The 14,794-nt window shown below is 47.0% G+C and overlaps 1 long non-coding RNA gene and 1 other non-coding gene across 2 annotated transcripts; one reads left to right on the forward strand and one right to left on the reverse strand.

Moving 5' to 3' along the window:
• The first annotated feature begins 2,723 nt into the window (after window positions 1-2,723).
• TRNAA-CGC (transfer RNA alanine (anticodon CGC)) lies at window positions 2,724-2,796 on the forward strand. Its single transcript has one exon. It is a non-coding gene; the product is annotated as a tRNA-Ala (tRNA).
• Window positions 2,797-8,806: 6,010 nt separating this feature from the next.
• Window positions 8,807-13,710, reverse strand: LOC140686276 (uncharacterized). The gene is made up of 3 exons (XR_012059981.1): window positions 13,576-13,710; window positions 11,947-12,095; window positions 8,807-9,375 (listed from the first exon to the last, which is right to left on the reverse strand). It is a non-coding gene; the product is annotated as an uncharacterized lncRNA (long non-coding RNA).
• Window positions 13,711-14,794: the final 1,084 nt, after the last annotated feature.

Consider the following 14,794-nt stretch of genomic DNA (forward strand, 5'->3'; position numbering starts at 1 on the left):
CCTAAATCATCCAGACGCCCCATCTTCTCTGTGCATCTGGTCAAATGAGCACTGCTGAAAAAGATCCCCTATCTGGGCAGGTTGGTGCTGCCATAAATAATATTCCAACATCAAATGGAAGGGGGTGACTATAGCTCAGTGGTAGAGCACATACTGTTTATTGTTTCTATTCTCAATCTTATGCTTTTGTTTTCATTATTTTCTTATTTCTTTGGATATATTTATTCTTTTTACAATAAATGTATTAAGGTATAATTTATATAATGTAGTTCACCCATATAAAGTGTACACATTTCCATGGTTGTTAGTGTGTTCACAGAGTTGTACAACCTCTGCAATTAATTTTAGAATGTTTTCATCACTCTACAAAGAATTCTCTATCCATTAACAGTTCCTCACCATTCCCCTCCCTCCAACCCTTTCCCTAGACAATTAATTTACTTTCTGTCTCTACAGATTTGCCTATTCTGGTTATTGCATATAAATAAAAGGATATATGATCTTTAGTGTCTGGCTTCCTTCAGTTAGAATAAGGTTTTCATCCATGTCATAGCATGCAACAGTATATCATTTCTTTTTATAGCTGAGTAATATTCCACTGTATGGATAGATCAGATTTGACTATCTCTTCATTGGTTGATGGACATTTGAGTTGTTTCCACTTTTTGCTTTAATGAATAATGATGCTACAAACATTTGTGTACAAGTTTTTGTGTGAACATGTTTTCAATTCTATTGAGTATATACCTGGGAGTAGAATTGGTGAATCCTATAGTATTCTATATTTAACTTTTTGAAAAACTTCCAGATTGTTTTCCACAGTGACTATACCATTTTATACTTCTACCAAACATGTACGAAGGTCCCAATTTCCTTATATCCTTCCCAACACTTTTATTATCGGTCTCTTTTTATTTTATCGGTCTTAGTGGGTGTGAAATAATACCTCATTGTGGTTTTGATTGCATTTCCCTGATGCCTAATGATATTGATATCTTTTCATGTGCTTACTGGCCATTAATATATCTTTAGAGAAATGTCCATTTAGATCCTTTGCCCACTTTAAAATTGGGTTTGTCTTATTAATGAGTTGAAGGAATTCTTCATGTATTCTAAATATATCTCCTTTAACAGATACATGATTTATAAACTTTTCTCCCATTTTGGGGGTTTTCTTGATGGTATCATTTAAAGCACAGAAGTTTTTAATTTTGATGGTGTCCAACTTATCTATTTTTCCTTTTGTTGCATGTGCTTTTGGTGTCTTATCTAAGAAACTACTGCCTAATCCAAAGTCGCAAAGATTTATGCTTATGCTTTCTTCTAAGGGTTTTATAGTTTTAGCTTTTATATTTAGAATTTGATCCATTTTGAGTTAATTTTTGTGTATGGTGCAAGGTAGGGATCCAACATCATTCTCTGGTATGTGGATATCCATTTGCCCCACTACCATTCTGTGGGTTTATTTTGCTATTCTCATTCTAATTTTTTTACGATAAATGCTTAGGTCTTTAAATTCTCAGTATTTCTTCTTTTCTAATATAAACATTTTGAAGTTGCACATTATTTCTTACTTTTTAATCTCAAAAAGATTAGTAAAATTAACAATCCAAGAGAGGCTTATTCTGTGGCTTCAAGAACATCTCAGCACTAATTAGCTATTGCTGCTTAGCAAATTGCCCCTAAATTTCATGGCTTAAAACAATAATAATATTTTTTATTATAAGAATGATATGAGGGGAGGGTACAGCTCAGTGGTAGAGTGTGCACTTAGCATGCATGCACAGGGTCCTGGGTTCAATCCCCAGAACTTCCATAAAAATCAATAAATAAATAAAAACCTAATTACCTCCCTTCACACACACAAAAAAAATTAGGAAAAAAAAAGAAAATATGTGCAAGTCATATATCTGATAAAGAACTTGTCTCTAGAATCTATAAAAAACTCTTGCAATTTAATAATAAAAAGACAATCCAGTTTAAAAATGGGCAAAGAATCTGAATAGACAGTTTTTCAGAAAAGATATGCAAATGGCCAATAAACACATGAAGAGATGACATCATCATTTGTCAGGGAAATGCCAAGCGAAACCACAATGAGATACCACTTCATACCCCAGATGGAGTAGATAGTAATAGGCACTGGTAAGGATGAGGAGGAACTGGAACCCTTGGGCACCACTGGTGGGAATATGAAATGATGCAACTGTTTAAGAAAACAGTCTAGCAGTTCCTCGAACAATTAAACACAGTTACCAAAAGACCCAGCAATTTCACTCCTGGGTAGATATCCAAGGAAACTGAAAACATATATCCACACAAAAACTTGTACATGAATTTTCATAGCAGCGTTTTTTTGTAATAGCCAAAAGGTGGAAACAACCCAAATGTCCATCAACAGACAAATGGATAAATGAAATGTGGTATATGCGTGCCATGGAGTATTATTCAGCGATAAAAAAGGAATGAATTCTTGATACATGCTACAATGGGGGTGAATCATGAAAATATTATTAAGTGAGAGAAGACAGTGAAAGACCAAATATCATATGATTCCGTTTAGATGAAATGTCCAGAATAGAGAAATCTATAGACAGAAAGTAAGTTAGTGACCACTTAGGGCTGGTGGGGGGTTAGGGGGATGGGGAGATAGGGGGTATAGCTAAAGGGCATAGGGCTTCTTTTTGAGGTGATGAAAATGTTCTAAAATTGACTATGGTTAGGGAGGGTATAGCTCAGTGGTAGAGCACATGCTTCGCATGCATGAGGTCCTGGGTTCAATCCACAGCACCTCCATTTAAATAAATAAATACATACATAAATAAACTTAATCACCTCCCTCCCCTCAAAATTGAAATTATTATTTTAAAAATAATAATAATAAAATTGACTATGGTGATGGTTGCACATGTCTGAATAGACTGAAAAAAACAAAAACAAAAAACTGCAGTTTATGCTTCAATTGGATGAATTGTATGGTATATGAATTATATCCCAATAAGGTTGTTAAAATATTAGTAATTTATTATTTCATGGTTTCTAGGGGCCAGGAATTCAGAAGCAGCTTGGCTAAGCAGCTCTGGCTCAGAGTCTGAAGGTTTGGCTCAGGCTGGAGATGTTTCACTCACACAGTTAGCAAGATAGCGCTGGCTGTCTGATGGGAGGCCTCAGTTCCCCTCCAGGCAGCCCCTTCTACGGGGCTGATTGAGGGTCCTCATGGCATAGCAACTAGCTCCCCCTAGAATGAGCAACCCAAGAGACCAAGACGAAATCCGCAATGCCTTTTATGACCGTGCCTTGTAAATCACTCTCCATCATCTTCACCATGTTCCACTGGTCCCATAGACCAGCCCCGATTCACTGGGGGAGGGGACTCCACAAAGTCATGAATACAAGGAGGCACGGCTCCTGGGCAGCCACCCTGGAGCCTGGCTATCGTAACTAATTTCCCACTTTTCTGCAGACCACTGAGCCCCTCCCCACCTTCGTCATACCCCTCATCCCGGACCAGTTACCATCACCCCCTGAGCCCTTCAGCCGCTTCTCCTATTCTCTCTCCTCTATTTTGATCCAATTTCCTGTCCTTCATCCCTCTGAGACCCGTGGTCCACCAGCACCAAATTCCCCTCCACTCTTCACTTCTATTTACAATCCCTTGACACCGTTTAGCCCCAAATGAACATAATCATCACTTGACGACATGGCTTTCCCTGCGAACTCTCAGGAGGAAGGTGCTTGCTTTTATCCCCTCCTCCTCCTCCTTTCACAGAACCTTGGAGCCTGGTGGATGTCTCTCCTGCTCTGCACGCCACTTCCACACCATCTTCCTTCCTTGTCTTTCAAAACCCCAGCTCCTGTGATGCTCACAGCGTCAGACTCAGCCCTGCAAAATCACTGTCCGTCCTCAGGCCTCCGTTTCCTTGTCTTGTACTCTTGCTCCTCTGTCCTTGGTTTTGTCGTCACCTCTCAGCCAAGACTGCTCAGGGTCTCAGCAGATCGAGGTCACCACATGGCCTCCTGATAGTCAGGCCAAATGACCTTATTGCTCCTGGCTTCTCAGCAGCAGAGGACCCAGCGGACCTCACCCTCTTTAAATACCTTCTTCTTCCAGCCTCTGTGACCCACGTGCTCCTCTGGTTTTCCTCCTGCCTCGGGGTCTCTGCTGTTTCTGTAGTTGAATTCCACCCTCTGCTGTCTGGATGTCCTGGGTCACCTGGACACCCAACAAGCATCGCAAACTCACCACAAAACAGAATTCTTGGTTCCTCCTCCCAAATTCCTCCTCCCTCAGTCTTTTCACACTACAAAGGCACCATCATCCACCCAGACACTCAAGTGAAAAACTGGATGAGCTTTTGCACACAGCCCAGGTGAGGTGTGCGCGTGCGTGGACATCCCTCACCAGGAGCTCTGGTCTGAAGAGCCAAGTGTGTGGCCTCTGGACGTGGAGTTCTGTGAGTGAGTGGAGCTGGGCTCAGCACAGAAAAGAAAAGGAACCCATGACCGTTGAAGTGCTGAAGATTCCCGGTATGCAGAGAAAAGAAATAGGTGAAAATCAGCCAAGGGCAGGGACCTCTGGGGCAGAGCCCAGGAGCGTCCAAACAAGAGCCTAGGTCTGGTCATCCGTGTCCCAGTCACGATGTGACGTCAATGCCAACCAGGGAAGCTGACCAGGGCCTTTAGCATCACTGTTGTTACCATGCGCTGCCCTCGTGGCCAGCCTTCAGTCTCTAGCCCCTCCTGGAGGCTGGGCTGATACCTGCTGTCTCCAGCCCCTTCCAGAGGCAGAATGATACCATGAAGCCCAAAGTCCCCATCATAAATCACATTGCAAGACTGTCTAGCTGTCAATGCTCCCAGGAAAACAAAGACACTCCCATCACGCAGGACATTCCAGAGCCAGGAGACCACCTCCCAGTAGCCAAGGGCAAAGGCTAGACCTCTCTTTGGATTCCACCCATATGAGATCATGCAGTATTTGTCTTTCTCTGTCTGACTTGTTTCACTTCACATGATGCCCTCAGAGTCCATCCATGTGGTCACAAGTGACATCTATCACGTTTCCTTGATCCGTTCATCCCTCAACAAACGCAGAGAGCCAATAACAATAACATCTTGAATAACAAAGCTTCATCTGGGTCTGTTGCCAGGCGACCTGATTGAAGGCAACAATTAATCACTTGTTTCTCCTTAACCTGTGACAGTATTTCCCAGTCTTTTTCTTCTCTTTTTCTCCTTTTTTTTTTTTGTTATTTGCAGATGCTACATTTCAAAATGTCGTACTTTAAAATAAATAAATAAACCCAAATTAGTCTTTTCCTCCCTTCAGCAAATCCTGCTGACTCTTCCTCTAAAATACATTTTTTGAGGGGGAGAGGAAGGTAATTAGGTTTATTGATTTATTTATTTTTAGAGGAAGTACTGGAGATTAAACCCAGGACCTCCTGCATGCTAAGCATGTGTGTACCACTTGAGCTGTACCCATCCCCTCTTAAAATACATTTTGAATCCATTCTTTTCTCCCTACCTCCAGCACTTCTGGCCGAACCCAAGCCACCATCATCCCTCACCTGGACCACTGCAATGGGATGTTAACTGTCCCCTCTGTTCCCACCACCATCAGTCCATGAGCTACATAGCAACCAAATGATCTTTGTAACATGGAAATCAAGTAAAGTCACTCCCCTGCTGAAAATACTCCAGGGGCAGAGTGGAGTGGAGGAACACTTCCCAAATGCTTTCTACCACAAGTGGAGTAAAATCAAATCACTTTCCTTGCATTCAGTTCCCAGTGATCTGACTTTGTTGTCTTGACCACACATTTCTTATCAGCCTCCACCTTGCTCACTCTGATAAAGTCACCGTTTCTGTCCCTCAAACACAAAAGCTCATCCCCATTTCAGGAGCTTAAACAATCCCCTCTGCCTGAAATGCTGCTCCTTGAGATCTTTGCACAACCAGCTTATTCTTATTCAAATATTAGCTTAAATGTAACCTCTTCCAAGAAGCCCTCCATGACCACTCAATTTAAAGAAGTCACATAGTCACTCTGTCCTTGCTCCACAGTTTAATGCTTTTCATAGTTCCTATTAATATCTGATCATTTCCTGATTTATTTCTTTTCCTTCTCCCCAGTTTTAACAGCTGCTGTCATCACCAGTGCCTGGCACTCAGGCCATGATCATTCACATTTTAATAAAGGAATGAATTGTTGTGTGTTTTCTGGCAGGTCAGTGCTATTCTTTGAACTTTCTCTGGGAAATGAAGTTATGTGACTGAATAAACTTTGTTTCTGAGGATGGATCAGCCTTTAAGGCAAATCATAGTTATGATGGTCAGTGACCACCAGGTGTCGCTAAAGACAGCTTCTCTAAGAGGCGGGATGGGTGGACTAAAAGGGTCTCTAAGAACACTTGAAGTCAGCACAGGTCTACTAGGGGCGACCCTGCAGTGGGGGTCTCCAGTGATTCAGCCAGCCAGGCAAAGCTCCTGGGGCTGGGGCCTCAGTCTTACCATCTGTCCATTGGCTGTAGACTCATTGTCCAGGTTCTAGGTCAGACCCTTCTTCTGTGGCAGAATCAGGGTGGGAGGAAGGGGGATGGAAAAGGAGAAGAGGGTCCCCTTTCCCTCCCTCTTCTGCTCTCAGGGGCCCTTCCCTTGGGGCAGGGACATGTCTTTCCCTGGGTGTGCTCCGGGTGCCCACACACTCAATGAGAAGCCACCTCTAACAGGGTGACTTCATTACCCCAATGCCTGTGGTGAGGCAGAAGTAATCATACTCCGCAGAATTCCTTTTGTGGGAGTTGGGGAGTCCCTGAAGGAGGAGGGAAAACATAGTTTTCTAAACAAACAAATGTTAAAACCATTAGTAGCTCTGGGTTCAACAAAAACAGGCTACCAGCCAGACTCGCTAACAGACCAGAGTCTGCAGACCCCTGCTTTAGACGAAACCCCAAGATGAAGCATTTGGGGTCCCAGGCGTCCCTGAAACAGAAGAGCCTTGGGGAGATGCACTGACTTGTGCAAGGTCTTCAGTTCCTTCAGATAAAACACACAAAAGAGAACAGACGCAACTATGCATGAGTCCAGAGAAAGATCAGTTTGGGCTCTGGGAGAGGAAGGGGAGACAGGGAGCCAGAGACAAGGGGCTTCGGGGTGACTCTTCCCAAGACCCCAAGTCTGCAGGAAGAATGAATTTTCCTACACACATCCAAGTGGTCAAAAAGGTTAAAGTGAGGGGGGTTATGCCTATTGCCAGAACCCTCATCCTCATCCTGGTTCCATCAAGTCCCCAGAGAAAAGGGGGCATCCTTTTAGGGACACATTCGGACCCCAGACCAACGAAAGGCCTGGGAACACAGTCTCTCTCCTCATCAAATACCCCAGGGTGAGCAGGGGAGGAGTTTTCTTCCAGCACAGGGACGACAGGCCAGGCCGGGCCTTCTCTGGGGAGTAGACCCCAAGTCAAAAGGCAGAATAAACTGAATTTACATATCTATCTATATATCAGTATCTATATCTGCATATAATCAGCCTTACTGATGTATAATTCACATATGATGTTTTTACCCATTGAAATTGTCCAGTTCAGGGTGGCAAGGTATAGCTCAAGTGGTAAAGCACATGCTTAGCATGCATGAGGTCCTGGGTTCAATCCCCAGTGCCTCCTCTAAAAATAAACTAAGTACGTTCCCCCATTTAAAAAAAAAAAAAGGAAAGAAAGAAATCGGCCAGTTCAATGGTTTTTGTTAGTCTATCCACAATTAAGAATCATCACCACGATCAACTTAAAAACGTTTCATCAACATAAAAAAAAAAACCCTGTACCCAGTCACTCCTCATTGCCCCACAACTTCTACCCTTTAACCCCCCCAACCCCAGCCCTGGCAACCACCAGCCTATTTTTTGTCTCTATGGATTGGACATTTCTGGACATTTCACATAAAAGGAGTCATACATGCGGCCTTTTGTGTCTGGCTTTGTTCACTTGGCATGTTTTCAAGGTTCATCTGAAATAGAGCCGGACACTGTGGGGGTCCTCCCTGGTACAAATCCTCTCCATGTCCCCCTTTTCTTGCTAGTAGGACATAGGTTTCCTTCAGCCTCCTTGACCTTCCCTGAGTTCCAAAGCGCAGGTTCAAACAGTTGCCAATCAGGGAAGGGAGGAAATGCAGAGACAAGGGAGGAACAGTCAAGAAACAATAGCGCGGCCTTGCGGCACAGGGTCCTGGTTCCTCCTCAAGGAATATACACAATATCTTTGAGTTCTTCTGCAAGAACTAAGGCCTCCACCCAGGTGGAGGATGATAACTTCAGGCTGAACACAAGGTTGATGAACACCACCCCATCCCTCACCACCAACCAATCAGAAGAAAGTCACACACCTGCAGCCTCCATCCCAAACTTTGCTTAAAAACGCTCCTCCTCCCAAACCATCAGAGTTCTGGTTTTTCAAGCCGGAGCCACCCGTCTTCCTTGCTTGGCCCTGCAAAATACCTTTCTCTGCTCCAGACTCCGATGTTTAGGTTTGTTTGAACTCACTGTGCGTCCGGCACACGAACTTAGAAGTAGAGTTTGCTGGGTCAAATGGCAGCTCGGTATTTAACAGTTTGAGGAACTGGCAGACTGCCTTCCACGGTGGCTGCACCGCTCCACACCCCCACCAGCGATGCGCAAGGGCCAATTTCCCTACGTCCTGCAAACATTTGTTATCTGCCTTTTTGATTCTAGCCACCCTCGTGGATAAGCAGTGCTATCTTACTGTGGTTTTGATTGGAACTTCCTTCATGACCAATGATGCTGAGCATCTTTTTCATGTGTTTATTGGTCATTTGCATATCTCCTTCAGAGAACTGTCTATCCAAATCTTTCGTCCGTTTTTAAAATATCTTTTATTCATATTTATCGTTTTATTGTTCGGTTGTAAGAATTCTTTATGTATTCTAGCTAAAAATCCCTTCTCAGCTGCACGATTTGCAAAACTTCTCATTCTCCCACAAGTTCTCTTTTGACTTTCTCTGATATCTGCTTCATACATTTTAAAGATACGTTATTAGGTAACACAACTTGAGAACTGTTTTATCTTCGTAGATTGTTCCTGTAATCATGATGTAGGCACTCCTGTTTTCCCTCATAAATATTCTTTGTCTTAAATAATATTTGGTTTGATGTTTATGAAGATACACCAGCTTTCTCGTGGCTGGTATCATCTAATTACTTTCAACCTTCCACATCCTTGTTTTAGATGATCCTCTTGTAAACAGCGTGAGTCTGGACTCTTTTTATAATCCAATCTGACAGCCAATCTGGCCAAGTTGGTGCATTCACAGTTATCGTGACTCAGGCTAATGCGAGGTGTCTGCAGTCCGCCAGGGGCTGGACGGGAGGAGGGAAAGGAACTGCCATTATCACTTGTGAGTTTTGTGCCAGCCCTGTGTCAGGTGTGTCCCACAGGTGGCCCTGCTCAATGCTCACACCATGTTGGCATAAATGTCATTACTCCTATTTTATAAAGGGATGAAGGCTGTGAAAGGTTAGGTCACCCAAAGCCACACCGCTAGTAAGTGGCAGAGTCAGGGCCCAAGCTGGGCTCCAGACCCCATCCCCACTACCTGCAGGGCATCCAGGAACCCTCCCATAGTGGGCAGGAATCCAGCTGCCCCTCCAGGGTCAGACTGCAATAGAGAAGGAAAAGGGTTTCTAGGCAAAGGGAACAGTCACAACTGGGTGCCGGTGCCCAGGTGCAGCCTGGGCAGGAGGGTGGGGCCCCTGTTCCCCACAGGTCTGCTCCCCACACTGCCTCCCACCTCCCACCCCATTCCCCCGCATTTCTCCTGCCTGAGATGCGCCCAGTAGGTCAGGCAGAGAGCTTCCACAGGAACCTGAGAAGCAAAACAATTCTGTTCTGTTCCAGTTGTGTTCTAGGGAGATGTTTAACAAGCCACTGAGTGGGGAAGAGGACTCGTAGTATATGCCAACTACCTTGGTGCAACTACTCTCACCGAGGCCAAACTAGCAGCATCACTAAACACACAGGGTACCTAATCTGCTCCCGCAAACCCAGAAGAGCCCACTCCAGCTGGCTGCCCTCCCTGCTCCCTCCCAGAAGAGTCTGCCAAACGGAGGGTGGGAGCATGTACCAGAGGCTCTGCCTTCCCAGTGGGGTACTTCGTGCCCCGCCCCCCCCCTCCAGCTGGGCTTAGCATTCTCTGCCCTTCAGGTCGGGGTACAGAGACACAGCCTGTCAGCGGGGCTGGAGAAACTGAGGCTGAAAGGTAGCGCTTGCCCTGGCGAGAGGGGCCGGGTGTTGTGGAGACAACAGATGCACCTACGAGTGTTCATGTGTACGCTGAGCACACGCACAACTCCTTGGTGTCCATGCGTGCCTGTGCACACTCACGTGTGTATGTGCGTGAACACACCTGTGAGCTTAGGGGCTGTTCTTGAGGTTGAACCACAGCATGAACCTGTAAGTCATGATTTTTTTTTTTAATGTGATGCTTTATGAAAGTACCCCCGTGCTAATTATGCCCACAATTGTGTCCTAAGCTATTAACTGCAAGCGGCTTCTCTCTGCCTTGCTCTTCTGAACCTCTTCCCACCTCAGTCCCCATGGATACAGGAAGTTCATTCAGCCTGGGTCTCACATAGGAGACAAACCTAGAAACCGGCTCCTGGTGATAGGGTTGGGCCAGGTAGATGTTCATGAGACACACCTGAATCCGCAAATCCGTAGGTGAGTGGGAACCAAGGTCAAGGAGGACAGGGAGTGGGAGGAAGCTGGGGGCTGGGGGGCAGGCTGTCGGCAGGAGGTAGTCACGGAGGGGAAGGAGCACAAGTGGCAGAGCCAGTGATTCAGGAAAGGGATGCTCAGGACCCCTCCACCTGTGCAGGGGAAGAGCCTTCACTCCTCTGTCTGCAGGCACCCTTGGCCCCACTGCACAGAGGTTGTGGGAGGCAGGGGATGGACATGTGTCTCTATCAACTCAAGGGACCAGTGCCGGCCAACTACCAGCTGACTCCATCACTTAAAATGAATGGCATTTTCTTGGCTCCAAATTTTGCTGGTGGGCAGAGCCCCAGGGAGAGACTGAATTCCCAGAAAAGGAGCTGGGAGTGCTATGCCACCTGAGGTCCCCAAATGCTGCTCAGCCTCTCCAGAGGCACCATTCCCAGGACTCCCCCCTCCCCTCCCCTCCTTGTGCCTCCCTTCCCCCCTCCCCCCCAGCTCACTGCACCCATCATCACAGGGCTGGTCAAAGTTCTCCCAGAGGACTGTCTGCAACACATGTGCATGTGTGAATGTGAGTGTGCACTGACAGTGCACGCACAAATCTGTGTGCGTGTCCATGCCTGTGCATGCCCAGGTGTGTCTGTGTGTGCATAACACACCCAAGACATACACACACACAGACCATATGTGCCTAGACCTTGAATCCTCCTGGGGGGTGGTTATTTTGCCAGTATTCCATAGATCACCTACAATGGATGTCACAATGACAGTCACTTATATTTAAAGTCCCTCAGAAGCACCCAGTTCAACCCTAGCAGTGCTCCTCAGGGGAGGTCACCATTGCTATTTGAGTAGAGATAATTCTCCTGTGATGGGACCAAGTCCCAACCCGCGGCATCAGTTTTATATCCCTGGTCCCAAAATTCTAGGCACAAAATGTTAGTAGTGCCCCAGAAATGCCCTCACAAGTTTCCAACCTCTCGTGGAGGTGGGACAGCAGAGTCCCAGGTGAGGGCACCACAAGCTTTGTCCAGTAGCTGGATATTCTCCACAGAATCTCTGGAAAGGTTCTGACCCCTGCCCTTCAACTCCCAGGGATTGCTCCTGCCTACCTCCTGAAGCCCCACCCACAGACAGCGCCACCTGGAAGAAAAGTCCACATCACTCATCCCACTTCCTTCCTCAGGGGCCACCCAAGGGCTGACCCCACTCACCGGGGCCTCACAGTGCTCCGAGGAGGAGGCCAGGCTGGGAGGCAAGAACTGCTGTGCGGTGGGCCTCACACACCAAACAGGTGGGCTGGGGTGGGAGGGCGTCCTGCAGACTCATCCAAGAAGAGAAGCCCCATCTGACCAGCAGAAAGCTGCAGAAACCAAGAGGAGTGCTGAGCTAGGCCAGGTGGCAGCTCTCAGGCCTGAAGCTTCTAGAAGCAAGAGATGCCCACAGACATTGAAAGTGCTGCCTTCCCTCCTGCCTTCCTGTTACCACTCCTTCAGGTGGGTGAGTATGGTAGGTGGAGACGAGGGTTCGCTAGGAACTGAAACTAGAGAAAAACTGCCCCCCACTCAGACCCAGAGGGGCCCTGCCAGGCTAGTGTGCGGTGTAGCATGTGGTGATGAGGGCGTGGGAGGGGTGGGGGTGCTGGGAGGGTTGGTGGTGTACCCTGCCCACGTCTTTTGATGGGTCTACAAACTCCATTCCCTTGGGTGCATGCTGAGGAGCCCAGTTACTGAGGTTCAGAGTGAGCTACGTGGAGCTTGGCAAAACTCCCCAAATGCTTCCCAATGCAGTGTCCCAGCGTCCAGTCCACTCCCCAGTGCACTGCACCCGCCGTCCAGTCACTCCCGTCCTCCAGGGCACCTTTTACAGGTGAGACCCAGAGGGCTGGGACCTGGCTGGATTGGGACTTCACTGTGCCAACTGTCCCACATCCACCTGGGGCAGAACTTTTTTGCCTGATGTAATTCCTGGACCCTTGAGTTCCTAGCATCTGATTTAAAATATTGGAGTAACTTTAAGTAGATTTTATTGAGAGGAAGACCTCTGGAAGCCAGATCTGTGCACACAAACATCTTCCATCTGGCAAACAGGCTAATGATGCTTACCCAGATTTTTAAAAATCTACTTTGATGATGATTATCTAATAATTTTTTTTCCATATGCAATCTTTCCGTTGGTTTTTCCCGAACTATCTTCCCTTGCAGCAGATTTGAAAGAAAAATTTTAACTTGGGGTCACATCAGCCCGTCTTCTGCCCTCTCTTCTCATCAGCTTAACAGACTACACTTTGGACAGAGCTGCTTAGGGGAGAAAACTGATTAAGAAAAAAACTATAGACTTATCAAAACAGAAATTGTGGGCGGAGATTATCCATATTTACATCTTCTTTTTCTCTTTCTTTCTCTCCTCCTCCCTTCCTTCCTTCCTCTCTCACTCTTTCCTTCTTTCTCTCTCTCTCCTGTCTTTGTCTTCTTTCTCTTCCCTCTCTCTCTCTTTCCCTTCTTTCCTTCTTTCTAGTTTTTCAGGAAGATTCTCTAAGGTTTCTCGCACTCCTTAAGCCCCTGGTGGCCTAAAGCGCACCTTCCACCTCTATCCCTCCCCCCACCAGCAGCACGTGGCACGTAAAAGAGAAGAAAAACCCAAAACTCAGGTACTGAGCAGTCTCTGCCCACTGCAGGTGAGAACCTGAGGTCAAGGATCCGAAAGGATCCTGTGAGTCAAGGGGAAAATAAGGGTTAATTTACATAAGTCTCCTTTTGACCAGATTTTCCCCAACGTCTTCCCATCCACCTCCACCAGAGCAGGGGTTTCCAGCCCCTCCCCACCCGCCGCCCCAGACCCACCTTCAGGCCGGGCTCCCAGTCCCCTCCCAACCAAGTCCGACCAGACCACCTAGGACCGTTGGCTGGGAGCACAAACGGCCACACGGCCCAGCAGGAAGTGTTCCGAACCGATCTGCCCCACGCGGTCACACCCAGTGCGTCATCCACGCGGACGCGGGCTCTGAGCCCGCCCAGAGCCGCATCCCGAGCCCCGGGGGCCTGGAAGTCGGCGGAGAGGGTGCACCCGCTCCCCACTCTCTCCCCGGCCCCTCTCTCCCCTCTCCCCTCCGCCACACTCGCCCTGAGCTCCGGAAAAGTCCGGGGGCCGGCTGCGGGGTCCCCAGGCGTTCCCTCTCCCATCTGCTTTCTTTATTATTCTAATCGACCGCCGGGGACACCCTTTGTCAACTGCAGAGAGAATAGAATAGAATAGAAGCCCTGGTGCCTGAGCTGTAAAGGACCAGGGCCTGTGAGAGGCGGGTGGTCATCTCCACCGGCTGTGGGAGGACTGGCAGGGCTACTGGCTTTAGCAAATTTTTAAAAAAAAGGATGCCCAGTTAATTTCAGATAAGCAACCTTTTTTTTCTAAAAAATATCTAAATGTGTCCCATACAATATTTGGGATATAGTTATGCTAAAAATGATTCTTATTCATGACCTGAATTTCAAATTTATTTGCAAACCCTAAAAGAGAGACTTATAATGGGTTCTCTCACATCCACGTGAGAGTTTTCATTTGGAATTCGAAACTCTGGGAGAGACGGGGTGAGAGCCACTGGAAGAAACTTTGGCTGGATCTAGAACTTAGAGTCCTGGAAAGTGCACTGGCCTCCAGGCCTGGGTGACCTGCTCTCAGGCCAGAAGTAAACACACTCTTCAAGCCTGGATAGGGGCTGGGCTCAGTGCGCCCCAGTTTCTCCCTTCCCCGCACCTCCAATTTACTGGCTCCTCCTCCAGCTCTGGCTGGTCTGACCATCAAGCCAACAGCCCACTCCCCAATTCACCATTCCCTACTCCAGAGGGGCAGCAGAAGGCATCACAGAAGAAGCTAGAAGGAGGTAGTAAGTCAGGAGCAAAGCTAGCTCTGTGTTCATTACCTTCCAGGAAACCAGGTTGTGTCACTGCAGAAAGCAAGGAGCACAGGACACACTCCAGAATCGGTTTAACCTGCTGTGGCCAGACTGGCTGAATTAACCATCCCTCAGTTGGGCATGTGACCACTCCATTTCTATGGCCACTG

This window comes from Vicugna pacos, chromosome 16 (genome assembly GCF_048564905.1).
Source record: "Vicugna pacos chromosome 16, VicPac4, whole genome shotgun sequence".
NCBI classification, from domain to species: Eukaryota; Metazoa; Chordata; class Mammalia; order Artiodactyla; family Camelidae; genus Vicugna; species Vicugna pacos.